This window comes from Dipodomys spectabilis, unplaced genomic scaffold (assembly GCF_019054845.1).
Source record: "Dipodomys spectabilis isolate Male_0828 unplaced genomic scaffold, ASM1905484v1 ptg000312l, whole genome shotgun sequence".
NCBI lineage: Eukaryota > Metazoa > Chordata > Mammalia > Rodentia > Heteromyidae > Dipodomys > Dipodomys spectabilis.
Window position 1 is genome coordinate 3,371,198 of NW_024870989.1, and position 24,664 is coordinate 3,395,861.

A 24,664-nucleotide genomic window follows, 5' to 3' on the forward strand; every position below is an offset into this window, starting at 1 on the left:
AAAACCTCAGAAACAGAGGAGAAGAATGAGTGTGAAAGACAGAACATCTTACAGTAAGCAAAAGGAAAGAAATGTAAATATCACCTGGAAGAAATTATTGTATTATCAAAGCTTATAGAATTGAATTGTCAAAGCTTATAGAATTCACAAACTTTATCGACCATGATAATGACAATTTGCATTGTGAAGGTTAAAATATGTTTGTGACTTCAACTAAATATCACTATTCTACAATATTCTGAAATAAGAGAAATTTAGGTAATCACCTAATCTCAATAATAGTAAACATCTCAGAAAGAGTCACCAGGCCTTAATTTCAAGCCCTAACACCAACCTGCCTAACTCTGGCCAAACACACACACACACACACACACACACACACACACACACACACACACAGAACAGGAGCTGAGTTGTCACGCTCAGAGCAGAAGCCAAATGAAACAAAAAGTAGACTGTAGTAGACCTATGGCTTAAGTAATAAAGCAAGCTACTTTTAAGAGAAAAGAAAAGAAAACCTGAGTATGAAGGCAAGGCCCTAAACCCCTGACTCTTCCCAGAATGGAAAGTGGATCAGTCACGGAATCCAACAGTTGGTGCTTGCTCTTGGGATCACAGCTGAAAGTGCCCCTTCAGTTCTAGGGCCTCCAATCAAAAATTGAATGTAGGCTTCTGGAAAACGTACCTTGTGTAGAGGAAGCCCCTTCTCTTGCTTCCTGGATCCCAGGGTTCAGCTTCTTTTGTGAGTCAGGGTGGGGAGGTGGGTGGCAGTGTGACAAGAGGTTCCAAATAGAGTGGCAACTGTGCTAATTGATTTGAGGCTGACAGCTGGATGCCAAAGCTAAGTGGTAACTGGTAGCTTTCTCTGATTACCCAGCAGTAGTGAGACTGAGTTGGAGCACCTGCTGGCTCTGCCTACCAAGTCCACCCCACCGCCTCTGCCCCTGTAACAACCAGAGTTTTAAATGGGGATCTGAGTTGGCTGTGTTAGATTCCTGCTCCCCAGCCCTACCTGTTTGCCTCTGTGTGCACCAATGCTGAAGACACACATCCAACTGCTCTGCAGCCCTACACCATGAGGGAGATCGTGTACATACAGGCAGGCCACTGTGGCAGCCAGATTGGCGCAAAGGGGAGCATAGCACTGGCCTAGGATCCTAGTCTCAAATTTAGGGGGATGAGGAGGAAGAGGATGGTGTTGTAGGGTGGAGGTGGTGGTGGTCATGTCTAGGCTGAGGTAGGTGGGGCTTCATAGTAGTCCCTAACTTCCTGGAAATCAAGTCCACCAGATAGCTTCCCCAATTTCCCTAATTTGTGTGGCCCAGATGGGTGTGTTTTTTTAAGCAAGGCTGGGGTGGTTTCAAATCCCTTGCATGTCTTAGTCTTACCTTAGACTCAAGTCATTGTACTTACTTTCCTGGGAATAGACTAATGAATTTTTGGTCAGGTTTGAATGAAAGGAGTGCAGTGTCTTTGAGCTGACAGATACAGAGGATTCCCTTTTTGTCAACTGATGAGTAACTTATAATTGAGAACAGTTCTTCCACCTTAATGCAAATTTCTCTGAGTTTTCATGCTCCCTTAAGTTGGGTGTTTTCTAAATCAGTGGTTGTCGGTGTATGCTCTGAGGACCCTTGTGGTTCTGGAGACCCTTCTAGCTGAGTCTTCAAGTTACTGCCTTGGCAATTTCATGTCCATGTAAGGCCAGGTTCTCATCATAGAATCCAAACAGAATATGGTATCCCATAAGATGGAATACTCATAGGAGAACCTAGATGGTGTCTATTCAGCCAGATAGCAAAGAGATTAACAAAACTAAAATACCATCAATTTTTGTGCTTTTTTAAATTTAGAAAATCTAATTTTTTTTACAAAAATATTTGTGTCAACAGGACTTGGGTTTCTTATAGTTATTTTAAAATCCATTGTTTGGACAGCTAACATTCTATGCCATAATACACTTCTATTTCCATCTCAGTTTTGGGAAATCTAAGCGATGAGCACAACATTGACGGCCCTGGCAACTACTATGGAGAAAGTAGCGTACAGCTGCAGAGAGTCTAGGTGTATTACAATGAGGCAGCTGGTGAGTGTCTCCCTCTGGCTTCCAATACCGTGGCAGAATAGGTCCCCGGGGAATACTAATGACAAGGTAGGAGTTCCTGCCATTCTTAGGGTGGTATTGTAGTTCGAATTTGGGGCCTCGATCTTGTAAGCCAAGTGCTGGATCCACCTGAGCCACTCCACCATATATCTTGTTTTAATTTTTGAGTATACTCTTGTGAATTTCCTCAGGAAAGCCTTTTACTGAATTCCCCCTACCTATACTTGCTGACTAGCCACACCTGGATTTTTTTTTTTTTTTTTTGGTCATGGGGCTTCAACTTTGGGCATAGGCATTTTCCCTCATCTTTTCAACTCAAGACAAGCAGCTCTACCACTTAAGCCACAGCGCCACTTCTGGTTTTCTGGTGGTTTATTGGAGATAGTGTCTCACCGTCTTTTCCTGCCCTGGCTGGCTTTGAACTGTGATCCTCCGACCTCAGCCTCCTGAGTAGTGAGAATTACAGGCATGAGCTTGTTTTACATCATTAAAAATGAGACTGCCTAAATATGTATTCTAAAACAATTGATAAAATATAATTTAAATACCATTCAATTCCATTTTGTTGTGTGCTAGTCGTCCTTCTAAGCTCAAGGCCTGGGCAATGACCATGAGCTTCTTTTGCTAAAGGCTAATGTTCTACCACTTAAGCCACATCTCCAGTACCAACTTGCGAAAGACCAGCTCGGCCGGAGCACTGGGACTGGTGGGACAAAGATCTCGGTATAGGTGGGCAAGGAGTCTACGAAGTGACAAACAGACACAGACTCAAAAGAGTTGAATCTGAGTGTATCTTTATTGAGGAGAATTAACATTTTTATATAGTGTGAGATTGTGACATAGATTTTTTTGTTTATTTAAGCACGTAATCAATTTTTAAGAAAAGCAAAGCATTGATGGCTTACATGAAAATTGATGACTATCCCACCAACTGTTTAAGCTAAGTGATGTGAAACAAGTCAAGCATATAGGTAAATAGAATGCGTCATCTATTCAGCCTTTTTATGTTTACTAATTAACAAACCTAAGACAGGGTTGTACTTATATTGTACTCTTTTTATTTTTTTCATATATTTTTAAGTCCCTTTGAAACTATCCTAAAAACCACTTCCAGGTTGAGTCAAACATTCTCCGTTTTCTATAATTTTAATCCCAATATTTGTTCACATAAATTTCTAATTATTAATTTAAACTATCTTATTGTCGTTTTAATAATAAACACAATAATGGTCTAGATCTACCTAATCTTTGCACAAAATTTAATGAGTTCCAAAATACCTTTTTGTCTTTTACATTAATCTATCTACTTACATCTTTATCAGCTCCTGTATAAGGCAATGGTTCATCAGTCGGTTCAGGAAATGTGATGTCACTAACTTTATATTTTGTGAGAAACCACCATCTATCCCCTATAATGTAAGCTGGACTAAACTTAATCATAACTGTTGGGGGAATCTTTCTTTTCCTTTTATTATCAGGGGTTCCTATTTTTAGAACTCTCTGAGCTTCTGGGATAACTCATTCTAGCTTAGTTTAATTCATTAATTCTGCTTGTTTTAACATATCTGGAAATTTTGTTTTTATATTTACTATGCGTGAGCCACAAAACCACTTGTGAAGTTGTAGGAGTTTTGGAGGTAGCATCACACCAGATGATAGATTGATTGGGGCATCGCCCACATTTAATCTTTGGTCCTAGTCTTTACTATTTAGAGAAGCTATCTCTATTGGACTGGAAAGAAACAACATGCTTTGTTCGTGGATCAATAGAAAAATAGCCAAAACGAGAATAAAGGCAATGAATGTACAGCCAAGAAGAATATAGGTAAGAATAAAGTAAGAATAAAGGTAGAGGATATAAAGGTGCAGCCGAGTGTATGGGAAGCCTTGAACCAACACACTCTTCCTGCAGGCATGCTTCCTTGAAGGTCTTTGTCTAAGGTGATATCTCATGCAGATTCCGCAGGAGGTGGCATGGCACCAAATATTTCAGGTAGTTTCTTGGAGAGGAGAGTCTCCCAGAATTTCCTGCCCCAGCTGGCTTCAATCTGCGATCCTTAGATCTCAGACTTTTGAGTAGCTAGAATTACACCCTTCAGGAACCAGAGCCCAGTTGCGTTGCCCTCTTTAAAATACAGATTAAATTTCTAAAAATCATTTTGAAATTGAAAATTTTAAAATTTTAAAGAGGGATGTTCAGTCACTAATATATATGTGAATAGTCCAAATCACAAAGCATAAAGTGTCTCACCCTGAAATCTATAACAGTTCTGGTCTTGAGTATTTTGAATATGAATACTTAGCCAACAACCAATTCTTTTTAAAGTTTTTAAAGTAAAAAACATTGCTGTGATGTAGAAAAACCCAATAATAATGTGTAAACATTGCTTTTAAATGATTCATATTGTCTTTCCTAATACAAACAACCTAACTGAAGTCTACAGAGTAGATTTTCAGTTTTTGTAACAGTCAATGTGAAATTCATTTAATTTCATATAAAGAGTTTCCATTCTACATTATTGTATACAAACAGAATCGTAGATAATTGGTTCTCCTGTGTAATAAACCAATGAAAAAGTGCAAACAAAAGGACAAAGCTATTTAATGTATTGGAGTTTTATGGATCTACATTTTGGGATGTCCTCACCTTGGTATTTTGTGTTAATATAGTTTAAGTAAGATATATAACTTTAATCTTGTGGTTCCTTGGTTAAGAGTCATTGTGTGGGATTGTGTCACTCGTATGAACAGTATTTTATGTTGTGTCTTTATTAGGTCCTGTGTATCAGGCAGGATAGGATGGCCAGTTTTCTTCATGTGATTGTTTAGGAAAGGGGACAGTCTCAAACTGATGTTTATATCATTTTAACTGATGTCCCTTTTGACAAATCAGGTTAAATGGCAAATTGCAAGTAATTGTCCAAGGTTGCTCTGAGTATTTGAATACAGGGAAATGTGCTATTTGATAACAATTATTGAAACATTATAACACAAGAAATATGTATTTTATGTATTTTTCCCAGGAAAGCATTATACTTGAATTCCCCCTACATCTACTTGCTGAAGAGCAACACCTGGCTCTTTTGTTTGTTTGTTTGTTTGTTTGTTTTGTTGGCAGTGGGGCTTAAACTCTGGGCCTATACACTGTGCCCCAACTCTTCAGCTCAAGGCAAGCAGCTCTACCACTTAAGCCACAGTTCCATTTCTGGTTTTCTGTTAGTTTATTGAAGATAAGAGTCTCTCAGACTTACCCTGCCCAGACTGGCTTTGAACAGCGATCCTCTGATCTCTAACTTCAGAGTAGCTAGGATTATAGGCATGAAGCACTGGTGCTCAGCACTTAGCTACTTACTTGAGAAAGGTAATTGGGGAAGGGAAGGGATAGTGGGAGAACAACAAAGGAGTGTGTAACAATGCTCGACAATAAATGTTCTCATTTCCTTACTCTGGTAACTGTAACTCCTCTATACAGCACCTTTCCAATAAAAACAAAATTAACAAAAAAAGAGAAAGGTTCTTGCTGATAGGCAATGGTGACTCACACCAGCCTAGCTACTCAGGAGGCTGAGAAATGAGAATCATGGTTCAAATCCAGCCTGGGCAGGAAAGTCCCTGAGACCTTTATCTCCAATAAACAACTCAGAAAACTGAAAGTGGGACTGTGCCTCAAGTGATAGAGTGCTAGCCTTGAGCTGAAGAGCTGAGGGACAGTGCCCAGGCCCAGAGTTCAAGCCCCATGATGAACCAAAAAAAAATTGTCATCTTTCTTTTGCCCCATTAGATTCAAAGCCTGATGCTCATCTTTGCCTCCTGAGTAGCTGAGATTTCAGCCACCATGCCCAAAGCAAAGGAATGAATATTCATGAAAATAGACAACTGCCAATGTCCTTAAAGTTGCTGAAGCCTCTTGCATGGGGGTTCATGCTCAAGATATCTTTTCTGTTTCCATGTCTGAAATGCTGTAATTTCTGTAATGAATGCTGAGAGCCACTTAGAATCATAAGCTCTGCCCCTAAGTTCCTTGTCAAGTATAGGCCTAAGTCAACTCTTGTTCCCACAGCCAACAAATATGTTCCTCGGGTCATCATGGGGAACCTAGAGCCTGGCACCTTAGACTCAGTAAGATCGGAACCATAGAGTTTCAGACCAGAAACTTCATATTTAGTATGTCATCATGGTCCATGGAAGATGGCTAACAGGCACCCCTCTTCCCTAACATCCAGGCACTCCAGTTCCCAGTGGTGAGCTGAGCCTTTATCCATCTAGATATCATCCTCACCTAAACCACTTATTTCAGTCATATCATGTCCCTGGCCACTCAATCAGCACACATAAATGCCAGTCTGCAAGCAGCCTCTGAAGGGAATGAACAGCGAGCGAGCAAGGAAAGCTTCCAACAAGGTTTCAGCGCTGATGGCGATTTCAAATGCCTGGCAATAATAGGGAACGACTTCAGGACTTAAATGGTAGAGCGCTAGCCTTGAGCTGAAGAACTGAGGGTCAGCACCCAGGTCGAGAGTTCAGGCCCACGACTGGACCCCAAAAAAGAAAACATTTCCTTTATTCCACCAAAGTGTATCTAAAATAATAGCAAAAGTTGCTCAGAAGAGCCTATAGCCTTCACAATGCAAATAGTACAGTCATCATTCCTGGAGTATGTGTCTCATCATGTCTTTGTGTCTGATAGGCCAGAACAGGGCCAACAGCCACTACACAGAGGGAGCCGAGCTGCTGGAATCAGTGCTGGAAATTTTGAGGTGGAATAGTATGGCTGTCTCCAGGGTTTGTAGCTGGCCAACTCCCTGGGAGGTGGCACCAGGTCAGGCATGCGCACCCTGATTCTCAACAAGATCTGAGAGGAGTTCCCAGATAGAATCATGAACAACTTCAGTGTCATCCCTTGCCCAAGATGTTGGACACTGGCACCTTAGACTCAGTGAGATCGGAACCATTTGGCCAGAGTTTCAGACCAGACAACTTCATATTTGGTATGTCATCATAGTCCATAGGAGAGGGCTAACAGGCATCCCTCCTCCCTAACATCCAAACACTCTAGTTCCCAGTGCTGGGCTGAGCCTTTATCCACCTAACCCTATCATCCTCACCTAACCCTACAATATCATCTTGTCTGTCCACCAGTTGGTGGAAAATGCAGATGAAACTTTCTGCATCGACAACTAGACCCTGTATGACATCTGCTTTCACACCTGTGTGTGACATCCCCCTGCATGGCCTCACGATGTTGGCCACATTCATTGGGAACAACACGGTCATCCAGGAACCCTTTAAGCACACCTCAGAGCAGTTCAGTGCGACGTTGCGGCACAAGGCATTCTTGCACTGGTACACGGGCGAGGGCATGGACGAGACGGAGTTCACTGAGGCTAAGAGCAACATCAACGACCTGGTGTCCAAGTATCAGCAGTGCCAAGATGCCACTGCTGATTAACAGGGGGAATTTGAAGAAGTCTTGTGGAGGAAAAGGTCTAAGACTTCCCATTGCCAGCAGTGCAACAGGAATGCCAGAGCCTGCCTACTGCTTCTCAAATGAATGGTGCTTTCCTGAGCTACTGTTGTCCTGCAGTGGGACCTTACTATGTATCATCATGCTCAGCCTTCCCTGTCAGGAATTCACTGACGGTGAATGTAAAAATGCAGATTTCTTTTAAATACTATTGTTTAAAAACCCTATTTATATAAATAAAGAAGTATACATTTTCTTTTAATTTAATTTAATTTTATTTGTGAACAAACTGTACAGAGGGGTTACAATTACATGGGCAGGATAATGCGTACATTTCTTACCAAGCATTGCAGCTTCCTCCTTTGGTATACCCTTCATATCCATTCCCAGCCTCCCCCCTCCCCCCCAATCCCAATCCTTCTCCTTCCCCTCTTTCTCCCCCCCCACACCAACGTTGTAAAGCTCGTTTTGGACATGACAACTTGTACTTCTCATTGTTGCAACTGGTCCACCTGTATCCTTAAACAACTGATTTTTCCCCATCTCCACAAGTTATACTGACATCAAATATAGTGAAAGCAGGGGTTATACTGTGAGGGAGGGACATACAAAGCAACAAAGAGATAATCTTATAAGTGCGTCAGAAACACATGCATGAAAGAAAAAAAACATTAAAATACATATCTAAGGGTTCATTTTCCTGACATCACATTATCTGACCTTTTCCGCTTGACTCATACATATACTAGATATTGCAAATAAGGGAAACCATGGGACCTATGTTTCTTTGGGCCTGGCTTACTTCACTTAATATAATTTTTTCCAAGTTTTTCCATTTCCTAACAAATGGGGCAATGTCATTCTTTCTGATGGAGGCATAGAATTCCATTGTGTATATATACCACATTTTCTTGATCCATTCATCTACCGAGGGGCATCTGGGTTGGTTCCATATCTTAGCTATGGTAAATAATGCTGCAATAAACATTGTTGTGCTGGTAGCTTTAGTGTGGTCTTGTTTGTAAACATTTGGATAAATGCCCAAAAGTGGGATTGCTAGGTCATAGGGGAGTTCTATGTGAAGTCTTTTGAGGAACCTCCATACTGCTTTCCAAAGTGGTTGAACAAGTTTACATTCCCACCAACAATGAAGTAAGGTTCCTTTCTGTCCACATCCCCTCCAGCATCTGTTGTTGTTAGAGTTCTTGAATTTTGCCGTTCTAACTGGGGTGAGGTGGTATCTCAATGTTATTTTGATTTGCATTTCTTTTATGGCTAAGGATGTTGAACATTTCTTCATGTGTCTATTGGCCATCCTTCTTTCTTATTCAGAGAAGTCTCTCTTTAAGTCTTTCGCCCACTTATTTATTGGGCAGTTGTTTCTTTGAGGATTTGTTGTTGGGGGGTTTAATTTTTTGAGTTCCAAGTATATTTTAGATACGAGACCCTTGCCCGTTGTATGGCTTGTAAAGATCTTCTCCCAATCCGTGGGCTTTCTATTGATCTTGCTAGCTATGTCATTTGCCCTGCAGAAGCTCTGCAACTTTATGCAATCCCATTTCTTTGATTTGTTGTGTTTCCGGGTCTCTATTCAAAAAATTTCGGCCTGAGCCAAGGAGACCTAGGGTTTCTCCTATTCCATCCTGTAATGTTTTCAGAGTGTCTGCTTTGACTTCAAGGTCTTTGATCCATTTGGAGTTGATTCTGGTGCAGGGTGATATATAAGGATCTAGCTTGTTTTCTACATGTAGTTAACCAATTTTGCCAGCACCATTTACTGAAGAGGCTGTCTTTCTTCCATTATATTGTTTTAGCTCCCTTATCGAAGATTAGATGGCTATAGGTCTGTAGGTTCATTTCTGGGTTTTCAATTCTATTCCATTGGTCCTGAGGTCTGTTCTTATGGCAATACCAAGCTGTTTTGATTACTATGGCTTTATAGTAGAGTTTGAAATTTGGTATTGATATTCCTCCAGCAGTGTTCTTTCCGATGAGGAGCGTTTTTGCTATTCGGGGTCTTTTATTGTTCCATATGAATTTTTGGATTGCCTCTTCTATTTCCTTGAAGAATGAGGTTGGAATTTTGATAGGTATTGTGTTGAATTTGTAGATTGCTTTGGGAAGTATTGCCATTTTCACGATGTTAATCTTTCCAATCCAGGAGCATGGGAGGCTTTGCCATTTTTTTAGTTCTGTGATGATTTCCTTTTTCAAGATTTTAAAGTTTCTATCATAGAGGTCCTTCACTTCATTGGTTACTTCCTAGGTATTTTATTTTTTGTGGGGCTATTACAAATGGAGTTGCTTTCCTAATTTCAGCCACACTTTTCTCATTGTTGGCATACAGAAAAGCCATTGATTTGGGGGGGTTAATTTTATAACCTGCTAATTTGCCAAAGTTTTGAATCAGCTTGAGTAATTTGGGAGTGGAGTCTATGGGGTTCTTTAAATACAAGATCATGTCATCTGCAAAGAGGGAGAGTTTTATTTCTTCTTTCCCTATTTGGATCCCCTTTATGTCTCCATCTTGTCTTATTGCTGTAGCTAGGCATTCTAATACTAGATTGAAGAGAAGTGGAGAGAGTGGGCATCCTTGTCTTGTTCCTGAGTTAAGAGGAAATGGCTTTAGTTTTTCAACATTGAGTATAATGCTGGCTGTAGGTTTGTCATATACAGACTTTATTGTATTGAGGAATGTTCCATGGATTCCTAATTTTTCTAAAACCTTCATCATAAAGGGGTGTTGGATCTTGTCGAATCCTTTTTCTGCATCTATTGAGATAACCATGTGGTTCTTATCCTTGCTCCTGTTGATGTGATGAATAATATGAATTGATTTGCGTATATTGAACCAGCTTTGCATCCCTGAAATGAATCCTGTTTGATCGTGGTGTATGATTTTTTGGATGAATTGTTGAAGTTGATTGGCCAAGATTTGGTTGAGAAGTTTTGCATCAATATTCATCAAAGAAATGGGTCTATAGTTCTCTTTCTTTGATGAGTCTCTGCCTGGTTTTAGGATGAGGGTTATGATTGCGTCATAGAATGTGTTCGGTAGTGAGCTTTCTCTTTCAATTTCATTGAAGAGTTGGAGGAGAATTGGTGTGAGCTCTGCTTTGAAGGCCTTGTAAAATTCTGCTGTAAAACCATCTGGTCCTTGACTTTTCTTAGCTGGGAGGTCTCTTATTGCTGTTTTATTTCAGTGCTTGATATGGGCCTGTTAAGATCGTTTAACTCATCTTGGTTTAGTTTTGGCATGTCAATATTTGCTAGTAAAAGGTCCATTTCTGTCAAGTTCTCAAACTTATTAGCATAAAGTTTTGAGAAGTATTCCCTTATAATGTTCTGAATCTTGGTTGTTTCCGTGGTGATGTTTCCATTCTCATCTCTGAGTTTATTAATTTGGGTGTGTTCTCTTCTTTTTCTGATAAGATTTGCTAAGGGTCTGTCAATTTTGTTAAGTTTTTCGAAGAACCAACTCTTTGTTTTGTTGATTCTTTCTGTAGATTATTTGGATTCAAATTCATTTAATTCTGATTTAATTTTGATTATTTCTTTCCGTCTACTGGATTGGGGTTTATCTTGCTGCTCTTTTTCTTTCTTTTTTTTTTTCTTTTTTTTTTTAAATTTAATTTAATTTTATTTGTGAACATACTGTACAGAGGAGTTCCAGTTACATGGGCAGGATAATGCTTACATTTCTTACCAAGCATTGCAGCCTCCTCCTTTGTTTACCCTTCACATCCCTTCCCAGCCTCCCCCCTCCCCCCCAATCCCAATCCTTCTCCTTCCCCCCCTTCCCCCCTTCCCCCCCCCCCCCGCACCAACATTGTAAAGCTCGTTTTGGACATGACAACTTGTACTTCTTATTGTTGCAACAGGACCACCTGTACCCTTAAACAACTGGTTTTTCCCCATCTCCTCCACAAGTTATACTGACATCAAATATAGTGAAAGCAGGGGTTATACTGTGAGGGAGGGACATACAAAGCAACAAAGAGATAATCTTATAAATGTGTTAGAAACACATGCATGAAAGAAAAAAAACATTAAAATACACATCTAAGGGTTCATTTTCCTGACATCACATTATCTGACCTTTTCCGCTTGACTCATACATATACTAGATATTACAAATAAGGGAAACCATGGGACCTACGTTTCTTTGTGCCTGGCTTACTTCACTTAATATAATTTTTTCCAAGTTTTTCCATTTCCTAACAAATGGGGCAATATCATTCTTTCTGATGGAGGCATAGAATTCCATTGTGTATATATACCACATTTTCTTGATCCATTCATTTACTGAGGGGCATCTGGGTTGGTTCCATATCTTAGCTATGGTAAATAATGCTGCAATAAACATTGTTGTGCTGGTAGCTTTAGTGTGGTCTTGTTTGTAAACATTAGGGTAAATGCCCAAAAGTGGGATTGCTGGGTCATAGGGGAGCTCTATGTGAAGTCTTTTGAGGAACCTCCATACTGCTTTCCAAAGTGGTTGAACAAGTTTACATTCCCACCAACAATGAAGTAAGGTTCCTTTCTGTCCACATCCCCTCCAGCATCTGTTGTTGTTAGAGTTCTTTATTTTTGCCGTTCTAACTGGAGTGAAGTGATATCTCAATGTTGTTTTGATTTGCATTTCTTTTATGGCTAGGGATGTTGAACATTTCTTCATGTGTCTATTGGCCTTCCTTCTTTCTTCTTCAGAGAAGTTTCTCTTTAAGGCTTTCGCCCACTTATTTATTGGGCAGTTGTTTCTTTGAGGATTTGTTGTTGGGGGGTTTAATTTTTTGAGTTCCAAGTATATTTTAGATATGAGACCCTTGTCCGTTGTATGTCTAGTAAAGATCTTCTCCCAATCCGTGGGCTTTCTATTGATCTTGCTAGCTATGTCATTTGCCCTGCAGAAGCTCTGCAACTTTATGCAATCCCATTTGTCCAACATTTCTTTGATTTGTTGTGTTTCCGGGTCTCTATTCAGAAAATTTCGGCCTGAGCCAAGGAGACCTAGGGTTTCTCCTATTCCATCCTGTAATGTTTTCAGAGTGTCTGCTTTGACTTCAAGGTCTTTGATCCATTTGGAGTTGATTCTGGTGCAGGGTGATATATAAGGATCTAGCTTAAGTTTTCTACATGTGGTTAACCAATTTTGCCAGCACCATTTACTGAAGAGCTTGCTGCTCTTTTTCAAGGAGGTTTAGATGTGTCATTAAATTGTTAGTTTCAGAATTCTCCAATTTGTTAATGTAGGAGCTCAGAGCTATAAACTTGCCTCTGAGTACTGCCTTTGCTGTGTCCCAGAGGAGCTGGTAATTTGTGTGTTCATTTTTGTTGAATAGCATGAACATTTTAATTTCCTTTCTAATGGAATCTTCAATGACCCACTCATGATTCACCAGTGTGTTGGTCAGCCTCCATGTGATGCCGGACTTTCTTTGGTGGCTTTTGTTGTTGAGTTCTAATTTTATTCCCTTGTGGTCAGAGAGAATGCAAGGTATAACTTCAATGTTTCTGAATTTAGACAAGTTTGCTTTGTGGCCTAAAATGTGGTCTATTTTAGAAAACGTTCCATTTGCTGCTGAGAAAAATGTGTATTCTGATGCTGCTGGGTGAAATGTTCGGTAGATGTCTGTTAAGTCTAGTTGATCTATACAGCTGTTTAGATCTGCGGTTTCTCTTTTGAGTTTTTGCCGAGTTGATCTATTGAGTGGGGAGAGTGGTGTGTTAAAATCAGCAACAATTAATGTCTTTGGATCTATATGGGATTTGAGGGAAAGTAGTGTTTCTTTGATAAATTTGGGTGCTCCATTGTTTGGCGAATAGATATTTAGAATTGTAATATCCTCCTGAAGTAGAGATCCATTAATTAGCATGTAGCGACCTTCTTTATCTCTTCTCACGAATTTTAATTTGAAGTCTATTTTATCTGATATTAGGATTGCAACTCCTGCCTGTTTATGGTGACCGTTTGCTTGGTAGATTTTGTTCCAGCCTTTAACATTGAAAATGTGTTTGCTTTTACGGGCAAGATGTGACTCCTGCAGGCAGCAGATAGAAGGGTCTTGTTTTTTAATCCAACTAGACAGTCTATGTCGCTTAATTGGAGAGTTCAGTCCGTTAACGTTAAGAGATAGGACTGAGAGTTATTTGGGAGTTCCTGCCATGTTGTCCACCTTCTTGGGGGCTGGGAAAACTGGGTTCTTCCTATGGTTCTTGGATTCTCAATTTGGGTGCAGTTTCTTGGCCTTTATTGCGGTCTTGTTGGTTTTCTATGTGTAGGACATCTTTAAGAATCTTTTGTAGGGCTGGTTTGGTGGAGATGTATTGTTTCAATTTTTCTTTGCTATGGAAGGTTTTTATTTGGCCTTCAGTTATGAAGGAGAGTTTAGCTGGGTACAGTATTCTTGGTTGATAGTTGTTTGTTTTTAGGGCATAGCATACATCATTCCAGGCTTTTCTTGCTTTGATTGTCTCTGCTGAGAAATCTGAGGTGATTCTAATTGGTTTCCCTTTATAGGTGATTACCCTTTTCTCCTTGACAGCTTTAAGGATCTTTTCCTTGTTCTGAGTTGATCCTGTGTGGATTATAATGTGACGGTGGGATGTACTATTCTGGTCTGGTCTTTTTGGGGTTCTAAAAGCTTCTTGTATCTGGATAGGCCTATCTTTTTGTATGTTTGGGAAGTTCTCTGCTAGGATCCTGTTAAACAAATTTCCTAGACCATTAATTTCTGTTTCTAGGTGTTCCTCTACACCCATTATCCTTAGATAAGGCCTTCTGATGGTGTCTTCCAGGTGTTGGATAGATCTATCATATTTCTTGGACTTGTCTTGGATGGCTGTATGTTCTTTCTCTATAATATCTAGACTGAGATTCGATCTTCTGCATGGTCTAACCTGCTGTCAAGACTCTCTACTTTGTTTTTTATCTCTTTTCCTTCTAATTGGTCAGCTTTGATGGCTTCAAGTTCTTTGTTGAAGCTCTGTTTTAGGTCTTATATGAATTTCTTTACTTGCTTAATTTGGTTTTCAGTGTTTGTTCTCAAATCACTTAGTTGATTGGTTATAGTTTCTTTGGACTCCCATTCCTTCTGTTGGGTTCCATTCAGCATTCCATTTGTGGTCTCCCTGACATCCTTCAGGTCTTTGTTAATGGATTCCATGAATGCCTTTAGTGATCTTTGTGTATTCTCTACCTGTTCTCTCAATTCCTGTATTACTCTTTGATTAGCTTCCTCCCGTTCATGGGATTCCTGTAGTTCTCTCTCCTCCCATTCGTGGGATTCCTGCAGTTCTCTTTGAGCATTCTCAGCCTGCTCACGCCATTCCTCCCTTTCTCTTTGAGTATTCTCAAGTTGTTCACGCAAATCCTGTATCATTTTTTGAGGAGCTTCCTCACGCTTATGATATTCCTGTATAAGCTTTTGGGATGCCTCCTCTCTCTCCCTTTCACGCTCATACAGAGTCCTTTGTAAGTTGTCAGACTTCTCATTTATCATGTTTGCCAGCAGTGTTTGTAGAGCTATTTGGGAACTCTCCTCTGGATTATTCATTATCTGTTCTGACCCCTGATTATCAAGATTGGGAATTGAGATATCCGGATTTGCCACTTTTCTTGTGTTTTCACGGCTTACTCTGCCCATTTGAGATGAAAATAGCACCAGTTTTGTGCTAGAACACTATCTTAAGGCAACCACCAATCAAAGTTTGCATTTGTACAGTCAATAGTCTACAGATACAATCTAGTTCAACAGATACATCTATTCAACATCAAACAACTATATGTTAATGGGCTTCGAACCACAGAGAAGAATTTGGAAAACCAGAAATTATTATGGTTAGGGAGAGATGTGGGTAAAAAATAGGAATAGATTGGTGTGGGGAGGCACAGGGAGAGTTAACTATGTCCTAATCCCAATGCAGGAAATAGGCTGGGTAGGATGCAAGTAGAGAGAGAAAGAGAAAGAAGAAAGGGAAAGGGAAATGAAAAGAGACCAGAAAAAAATAGAAAGTAACAGTTAATATTATTATGGAGTATAAAAGACCATCTATTTAGAGAGGAATGTGAGTATATTAAGAGATGGGAAGGGACATAGAGGAGAAGTGAAAAACTTAAAAAAATGCTTAAAATATTATATACGTATAAAGAGGTAGTACTGCTATTAAGGAATTTAAGTCTCAGAGGTTTTGAATTGAATAAAAAATTTGTGGATCCAGTGTTATCACAATGGGGGATAGGGTCTACTAGTTAACTACGGGTTTATCTGAGGATGTGCAGGACAAGAGTTAAGTCACATAAAGATCAAAAGAGAGGAAAAGGTGGAAAGGATAAGAAAGGGAGAAAACAAGATTAGAAGTTCAGTAGAGCTAGACAAAAAACAAAAAGAGAGTTAAGAAAGAAAGAAAAATAGAAAGAAGACAAGAAAAGAAAGGAAAACGCACATTCACGTATTCCTAAAATAAAAATTATAAGAGGAAAAATAGTAACTGGAAAACAATTATTTTTTCAAAAAAGGCAAACATTAAAGATTAATAAAATTTTTAGAAAGGGAAAAACAATTTTTTATATATATAAGGTACCAAAAAAAAAAAAAGAAAAGAAAAGAAGAAGAAGAAAAAAAAAGTTCTTTGATTTTTTTTTTTTTTTTGGGGAGAGGTGTGAGGAATCCTGTATCTCCCTTTTGTCTGTAACCAGCCTCTTGTTGGAGTGTCTGGTCAGCTTGAGGTCCTGTGGCTTGATTGGTTTCTTAAGTCAGTTTGTTCGAACAGGCAGAAAAATGCTCTGCTTTACCCAAGATTTTGAGATCCCGCTCCCAGATTAGTTTAATGGGAGGGTGATCTGCTTTGAGAATCACAAAAGAGGGGGATGCAGTGGTGAGGCTAGGTTCTGGGTAGAGTTGAGGCCTTTCAACAATCAGTAGCTTTTTCCCTGGGGCTATTTTGTGAAAAAAACTCACAGCGCCCAGCCTGGAGCCATTCTCAGGGTTTCTGTTTTTCAATTGATTGTTGAGGCTGCTAGAGGGAGGGGCAGCCTCTGTCTCTGGTTACCCAGTGAGGAGAGCCACTCCAATGGCTGGCGTCTGAGCTGGGTGACTTTTCCCTGGATGGAGCTGAGTCTGGCAGGTCACTTCGCTGTTAAGTTCTTGTGACCTGCTAAATGACTCGTTTTATTCCAAGGCCTGAGTTGGAGCTGGCAGCTCCTCTGAGCTTTGTCAGTATCCAAGATGGAGATCACCAGTGCTGGGGGGGGAGGGGTGACCTTCCCTCCTCTGCTCCCTGAGAAGGAGTGAGGACATTGGGCTTCTACTCACGCCGAGTCTTGGATCCTGGGTCGTCTCTGGTCTGCAAACTGCAGGATGAAGATGTCCACTCCTTGTCAGTTCTTGCTGGTGTTGGATAGAATCCACTCGCCCGCTGCATCTGGCTCCTTCCTCCCGGACTCTCTGTGTGAGCGCTCAGGTATGGCCCCAGCTGCGGTCTCCGACGAGACCCTGTCACCGCCGCCGCCGCGGTGGCTGCTGGCAAGCGCTCAGATGTGTCTTCTTGCCTTGGCTTTCCCTTTCTTGTCTAACTCTCTGTCCTGTGATGGCACACTTGGTGTGATTCTCTGGCTTAGGACTGTTCACTGGAACTCTAAAACTGCTTTCTATGGGAGAGCTTGTTCAGATTCCAACTTCTCCTCCGCCATCTTCCCGGAACCCCAAGAAGTATACATTTTATACCCTGAGCCCTTATTCTTCTTTAGAATCCTTTTTATTCTTTCAGTGTATTTGAAATATAAATTTGGCCAGGAGGATTTAATCTTAGCAATATAGGACTGGTGCTCAAGACGAGTACTAAATTCATGGTGTTTCTGCTATTTTGAAGAGGAGGATGACAAGAGCCAATGTTGTTGTTTTTCCTCCTTGGCCCAGTTTTATAGTTTTCAATCTCTCAAAAGTATGCCAGTAGCAAAAAGCAGTTTGAAGAGAAAGAAAACTAGATCCAGATGCTACTTCTCTTTCAGACAGCCACAGGTTTTTGTCTCATTATTCATCAGAGGGATTTCAATCACATTCTCCAGAAACAATATCAGGAACACTGATCCCTGTGTTTAGAGTTCAGTTGGCAATGAAGCAGCACTCAAAGGATGAGTGCAAGTTCTTGGTTGCCAGGATAGTTTCTCAAGGCATCTGGCAACTTTAAGTACAGAAGTGACTCTAGCTGTTTGAGGGAATGAGAGGCTGAGAAGCTGACCAGTCCCATAGTGTATCAAGAACTGCTTGACACAGTACTTCCAAGTCAAACAGAGGAGGGGAGACATGGCCTCTCCCAATGACCCATACTCATGTTCATTTTTCCAGCAGTGAAAGCTGTCTGAGGCCCACAGGGTGTTGTAAGGACATAAGGGATGGATGGATCTAGCCTGTTGGGTATGTTTACTTTACATGAGTGAGACAGAAATCTCAATTGCTTAGAACCTACAATGGCCAGGAAGAGATTGAAGACTTTTGTTTTCACTGGAAGCCAAATCAGTCACTGATTCTTTTTGCCAGAATCTTTCACTCTTCCCTCAGTGAGGCTCCCGGCAGGTTGTCTGTGCCAAGAATTCTTCCATGGCCACCAATAACCTGTAAGAGTCCCTTTTTCTTCAGAAACAGGACCTATGGGAATACTGCAACTTATAGAAAGCTCTAAGGAAAAGGTACTACTGGATGACGTGGAAGTCCCTCGCTGCTAGTAAAGTTGGGAGATGGTAAGTTCCATAAGCTTTCCTTTACCAAGCATGAGGTTGGGGTAGGGTGGGAAGGGATGGGATAGAGATCTTTAAGCCAAGCTGGCCTCACTCATTAGAAAGTAAACTGTCCCAGAGGGTGATCTGTGACTAGAAACAGGTTGTTTTCTGTCCTTGCCCCAGGGCAGATCAAAGTGCAAATAGCTTCCATTGTGGGAGTCCTAAGGAGTAAGTGTTGACACCTCAGGGTCTCTAGTCCTAGAACTGACCAGGTCGGATGACCCCAAATCTTCTAAGGCTGCTGGGTCAGAACTGAAGGCAAGCATGGCCAAGGCACTTTCATCCCTCAGTAGGTTAAGGATTGAGGGCAAGCTGTGATGGAGGCACCACCCAGCCTATCTACCAGTGTTTGACTAATAACATTTTTGTTTTCTCTTAAGTACCCATTTATGAGTCTTTTCTGGTGGCTTTGGCTTATTTCTTTACAATTTTGAAGAAGTAGTTATGGTTCATAATTAATGACTCATGCCTCACATCTTAGAAAACTCCTGTTGATAATTTTACCAGTACATCACCATGAATTTCTCAGGAATGGCTTTTGTTTTCTCCTAGCCAGAGCTTTGCATTCATTGCCACACAAGCTAATGTTGAATTAATTCCTATAGATAGGTGATTTTTTTGTCCAATTGCAAAGTGCAGCATCTCCCTTATTTTCACGTACCTTAGTAATTGTATCAAATACTTAATAGAGTTCTTGACAAGCATGATAAGCAAAGTTCAGAGGTGAAGATACAGCTCAGTGGTAGAGTACATGCCTGGCATGCACAAGACTTTCAGTTCAGTCCCCAGCACGAAAGAGAGGAAAGGCAAGTAATGTTACGCTCAGGAGAGGATACATTAGGACTCATAGAAAAACAGCACCCAGATTGGCATTGAGAAGTTACGTCCTGAGGGAACACAGGTAGAATGTTTGTAGGGGGGAAGAAAAGAGCCCCTTGATGTGTGTACCCTTTTAGAAAGCAGAGGTAGAAACAGGTGATGGACCTCTGGTAGTCAGCCTAGGCCATGGGAGGAAGAAGCCATGACATGTATGTTACTCTAATGGGACCAGAGTGTAAAGTGGCACCACCATACCAGGCCATGGCCCAACAAGAACAGGTTTGTCAGAAGGACTTTCTTGCATTGGAGAGGTGTCTTTTGACCACTTTGGCCTTGTTAATGGTATTTCCTTATGCTGTTCTTTTTTCCTTCCAACTTGTCATACCTATAGAATATCCTGTCCAGGAGACCCATTCTCTCTAATCTCATTCTCTAAAAGTCTCCCAGTTTATAGCTGTACATATCCTAGACCAAAAAAGTAGGGGGTGGGCATTCTGTCAGACATAGATTGAAACTGAAAGGTATCTTTGAAGTAGACTTTGACAAGGTTCTGGTATTGACAGTCTTGTGTTGATATGTGCTGTGATTGCAATCAGCTTCTGGTCTAATTCTGAAATGACAGTGGGAGAGAAATGGTGATAGGACATCATGGACCACTATGATTTCAAACCCTTCTCAGGTACATCCCCATTCATGGATGTGCTATCAGCCAACCTACAGATGTCTGTTAAAGGAGAGATGGCTGGGAAAAGGAAATTTATTGGCCACAGATGAGACCAGCCTTTGGACAAGTGGTTGCCTTTCAGTGTGAGGCAAAGAGTGCCTACCTATACAGAGATATTTTTCAGGAAGCAAGACGATTCACCCACATCTTGTTATCCACAAAATAATCTGAGAAGAACTCTGTAAACCCAGAGGTGGGAGTCATGTGCTTTGCATTTCTATATGACTGCTTTGCTTCATGGCTCTTTATGCTCTTCTGAAACTTCCTACTGAGCTGGCCCACAATGTGCCCAGGAGGCAGGAATTAAAGGGGACTTGGTAGCTTGGCTGCTAATCACTCTGGCCACACTGACTTAGGGCTACAGGCATGTGCTGGGCATCTGCTCCATTCTAGTGGTATGGGCTCCAGTGGGAGCTTTGACTCTTACCAGGAGAAGCTAACAGTGCCTCTGTCTTTGAGCCATCTCCCAGGTCAGGATGTCTTTATCAGCAGTGGCTCGAGCTATGCCATAGCTCTCATCGTGACAGGTATTTTCCCTTCAATTTCCTTCCTTCCTTTCTTTCTTCCTTCCTTCCTCCCTTCCTTTCTTTCTTTCTTTCTTTTTTCTCTCTTTCTCTTTCTTTTTTTCTTTCTTTCTTTCTTTCTTTCTTTCTTTCTTTCTTTCTTTCTTTCTTTCTTTCTTTCTTTCTTTCTTTCTTTCTTTCTTTCTTTCTTTCTTTCTTTCTTTCTTTCTTTCTTTCTTACTTTCTTCTTTCCTTCCTTCCTTCTTTCTTTTCCTGTTTTCTTTCTTTATTTTGTCAGTCTTGGGACTTGAACTCTAGGCCTAGGAGCTGTCTTTCCATTCTTCAGCTCAAGTCTAGCTCTCTATAACTTGAGCCACAGTGCCACTTCCAGTTTTCTGGTGGTTTCTTGGAGATAAGTGTCTCAAGACCCTTCTTGCCCAGGCGAATTTTTAACTGGCATACTCAGATCTCTGCCTCCTGAGTAGCTAGGTTTACAGTCATGGGCACTGGTGCCCAGCTTGACAAGTTAATTATTTGCTAAACATAACAATGGCCACATTCTGTCCTATGAGGAGTTTCCCCATCATCCTACAACACTGGTGGTCTTAGGGTTGTTGCAGAGCACACAGCAAGGGGGCTTTCTATGCATGCATATTGACTAGTACCTGAAAAGGCAGCTTGCAAAGGTCAGGGAGATTGTTGCTAAAGAGATTGTTGTTCAAAAGCCCCCAATGCTAGAAAGCCTCTAGAATTGCATACATCTCAACTTGCACAGGGCATTTCCAAATTTTAAGTTCTAGTGTTGGTTCTTTTCCTTTGTACACAGCTTTAGTAGGTTGCTCCAGACAAAGAAAGCTACCTACGGAAGGTCTGTGTGTTAACTACACTCACCCAGACCAAGCAGTTCAGGGCTTGATTTTTGGTACATTTTTAGACTAATCTGTTCACTCGTGAGGTTTTTTTTATGTTTCCAAGATCATTTAAGATGATTTTGTGCCATCTCACTTAGGTTTCTATCCTAAGTTAAATCAGCAACAACAATAACAAAAACAACAATGAACAGACTGACTGGACTCACTTGTACAGTAGTTAAAAGTGCCCCCTGCTGTTAAAACTGCAGAAATACCCATTGCTTGTAACCTCCAGAGAAACAAAGGCTTTCTTCTTCTTATTATTATTATTGTGAAAATACCGTACAGAGGGGTCTTTCTTTTCCTATGCTATTCCTCTTGTTTCATAGTTACAGTGTACTTTGTCCCCAGCACATATGTCTCTCCTTCCAGAAAATAAGAAATGTACAGACTGTTTATTTTTGTTCTATGCAAAGCAAAGCACATCAGGCTGAGCATGAGTTTTCTGTAGTTTGGTTGTCTACTAGCAAAATGCTTATAGTACTCTATACCCAAAGTGGTCCTTATCATTGGAACTTATGGTGAGTTCCAGGTGATAAAAAAAAGTCCAGAGTTCCCTGAAAACAGTCACTGCCGATGACAGCAGGTGTATCTCAGTGCACTGGGCAGCGTCTTCTATTGTGGCCTAGACTTAACTTACTTCATAGACCAAGATGGCAGATGCAATCAGGTTTGCAGAGCCAATGTGTTTGCATCAGGGTTGGGGTTAGTTTTCCAAGTACTATCACTGAAGATCACAGCCCTGCATAGGCTTCAATGTCAGTGATTTAACTCAATTGACTCAATTAACTCATCTGCGCTTTCTGACATAAATGACTGCTTATCAGAGGCCAATAACTGAAACCCAGCAAGTGATCAGGCATGTTGGCTAAGAGTGCTGTATAGATAATGTACAGTTGCATGGTACTTGTGCTGTACACTTCTCCTATGCTTCCCTGAATTCTAAATATTTCTAATAGAGAGGAAAGAAGCCATATGTTAATGGCTTCTTTGCCTTAATATCTGAATCCAGCTAACGAGCTCATCCTACATCTGTTGGGTTGTTTTGATAGTACTATCGTTTGATTGGACTCAAAACCTCATACATGCTAGGCATGCAGTCTACCACTCTCCTGCCCGCTTCTTGCTTTAAGTATTTTAAGTAATTTTTGGGCTTTGCTCTTCCCCCACATATACCTCCCACAGAGCTGGGATTTCAGGAATAAACTACCTAGCCAGAAGTATTTGTGGAGATAAGGTCTGCTTGCTAACACTTTGCCTAGACTAGCCTTGGATCTCCGTCCTCCCCATCTCTGTTATTCCCCAGAATAACATACCTATGGTTTACAATGTTATAATCCCATTATTATTCTGGGTTCTCTAATTGGAGTTTTGTGGTGCTAGAAGGCACTGCCTTCTTTGAAATTATAAACCTTCATCAGTGGACATAATTCTGCTCTAGACTATCAGCACCTCATATCAATGTCTGGATACCGCTTTAAGCCTCACTTTTGTTTTTTTTGTTTTTTTTTTTTGGGCCCGGTCATGGGGCCTGAACTCTGGGCTTGGGCGCTGTCCCTCAGCTCTTCAGCTCAAGGCTAGCGCTCTACCACTTGAGCCACAGCGCCACTTCCGGCTTTTTTCTTTTTGCTTATGTGGTGCTGAGGAATCGAACCCAGGGCCTCAGGCATGCAAGGCAAGCGCTCTACCACTGAGCCACCTTCCCAGCCCTAAGCCTCACTTTTACACACACACACACACACACACACACACACACACACACACACACACACAAACACACAAACCATTGTCTTTTGTGGTGACTTTGTACATCTTCTGTGAGACCACCTGAGTCCTCTCCTGTGCATCTTAGAGCTTTTCTTACCAATTTTACTTCTCTCCAGTCTGCTTCCTCCTCATGTGTCCAGTCTCTAATCTTGACAGTGGCTGAGGCTTGTAGTACTGGGATTAGAGAAAGAGAAAAGATAGATACAGATATTTAAGTAGAAACCTCATCTCTTGCACTTTTAGGTGATTTTAGATGCTTGTTTTCATCAGATCCTGACTCCTATTTCTTCTCCCAGCCTCCCAAAGCCATGTCTTTCTCCTGGATCCCACAGAAGGCTCAGCTGATATTATAGGAAACAGAAACATTGTGCTTCTGTGAAACCTGCATTGCTGCTGCTTTGAGTAAATGTATTTTTATCAGCGATAATTTTTCTTAATGGAATATGGGAGAATCAAAAAAATAATTATTTAAAGCAGTTTCACTTAACCTTTCACTTACTCAATTTAAATTAACTTCATATGCCTATGAGGGACATTACATAAAACAAACTTTCTATGTACAGATTTTTTGCTTGTTTCTGTGGTATCATGACTCAAATTCCTTAAACTTTTTGAGGCAAAGATCTTCATTGTCATAAATATTCAGAATGGAAGAGAGAATGGAGATCAACTAACATGTTACATCGTCAATTGTCCAGGGCTGCTATTTCCACGATTGGACTTGATGATAGCCAGTTTGCAGATTCATTGCCATGAAATGGCCTTTATATCATTGATAAAACTGAGTATCTTGGGTTCCCTTTATAGTATTGGACTTTTGATGTCTGCATACTATCTGTCTGAAGGACCCAAGAGCAAGTTCATCTCCACAGAAGTGAGGTCTCTTCTCATGATAGAGTGAGATAATGTGGGGGCTTTCCAAAGGAAAAGGCTATTACTCAGCACTCTGATATTATAGGATTTGGAGAGAGAACAAAACAAGCCAATAAACTGGCCCTAGAACTTGACCTCTTCCCACTCATTCCTTTAATCAGATAATAAAGCTGAGTAAGCTGAGGAAGGAAGCACACTACTTCCTAATTCAAATCTTGTTGCCTGGTTTTCCCAGACAATTCCTACACCCTTCCATGAGGGTTTGACTTAACATCTGATCTTGTCAAGTGTCTTCTCAGAAGGAATTCTATTGAATAATAATGTCTTCAAAAACTAACTTTGTGGAAAATCTTTCCTTCCCTTTCATATCTAAGACAGCTTTTAACTCAGTTCACAGATGATCCAGTGGGAACAAATACAAATTTAGTATACTGCATTGTACACCTTTTTTTTTTTTTTTTTTTTTAAATTTTATTTTATTTTATTTGAGAACATACTGTACAGAGGGGTTACAATTACATGGGCAGGATATGCATTGTACACCTTTTAATGTACACCTTTTTATGGGCTTTAATTTCTTTTTTTTTTTTTTTTTGTCAGTCGTGGGGCTTGAACTCTGGGCCTGGGCGCTGTCCCTCAGCTCTTCAGCTCAAGGCGAGCGCTCTACCACTTGAGCTACAGTGCCACTTCCTGTTTGCTGGTGGTTTATTGGAGATAGGAGT

At 40.7% G+C, this 24,664-nt stretch overlaps 1 pseudogene; it reads left to right on the forward strand.

Annotated features, from left to right (window-relative positions):
- Window positions 1-1,075: 1,075 nt before the first annotated feature.
- Window positions 1,076-7,035, forward strand: LOC122127787 (annotated as a pseudogene).
- Window positions 7,036-24,664: the final 17,629 nt, after the last annotated feature.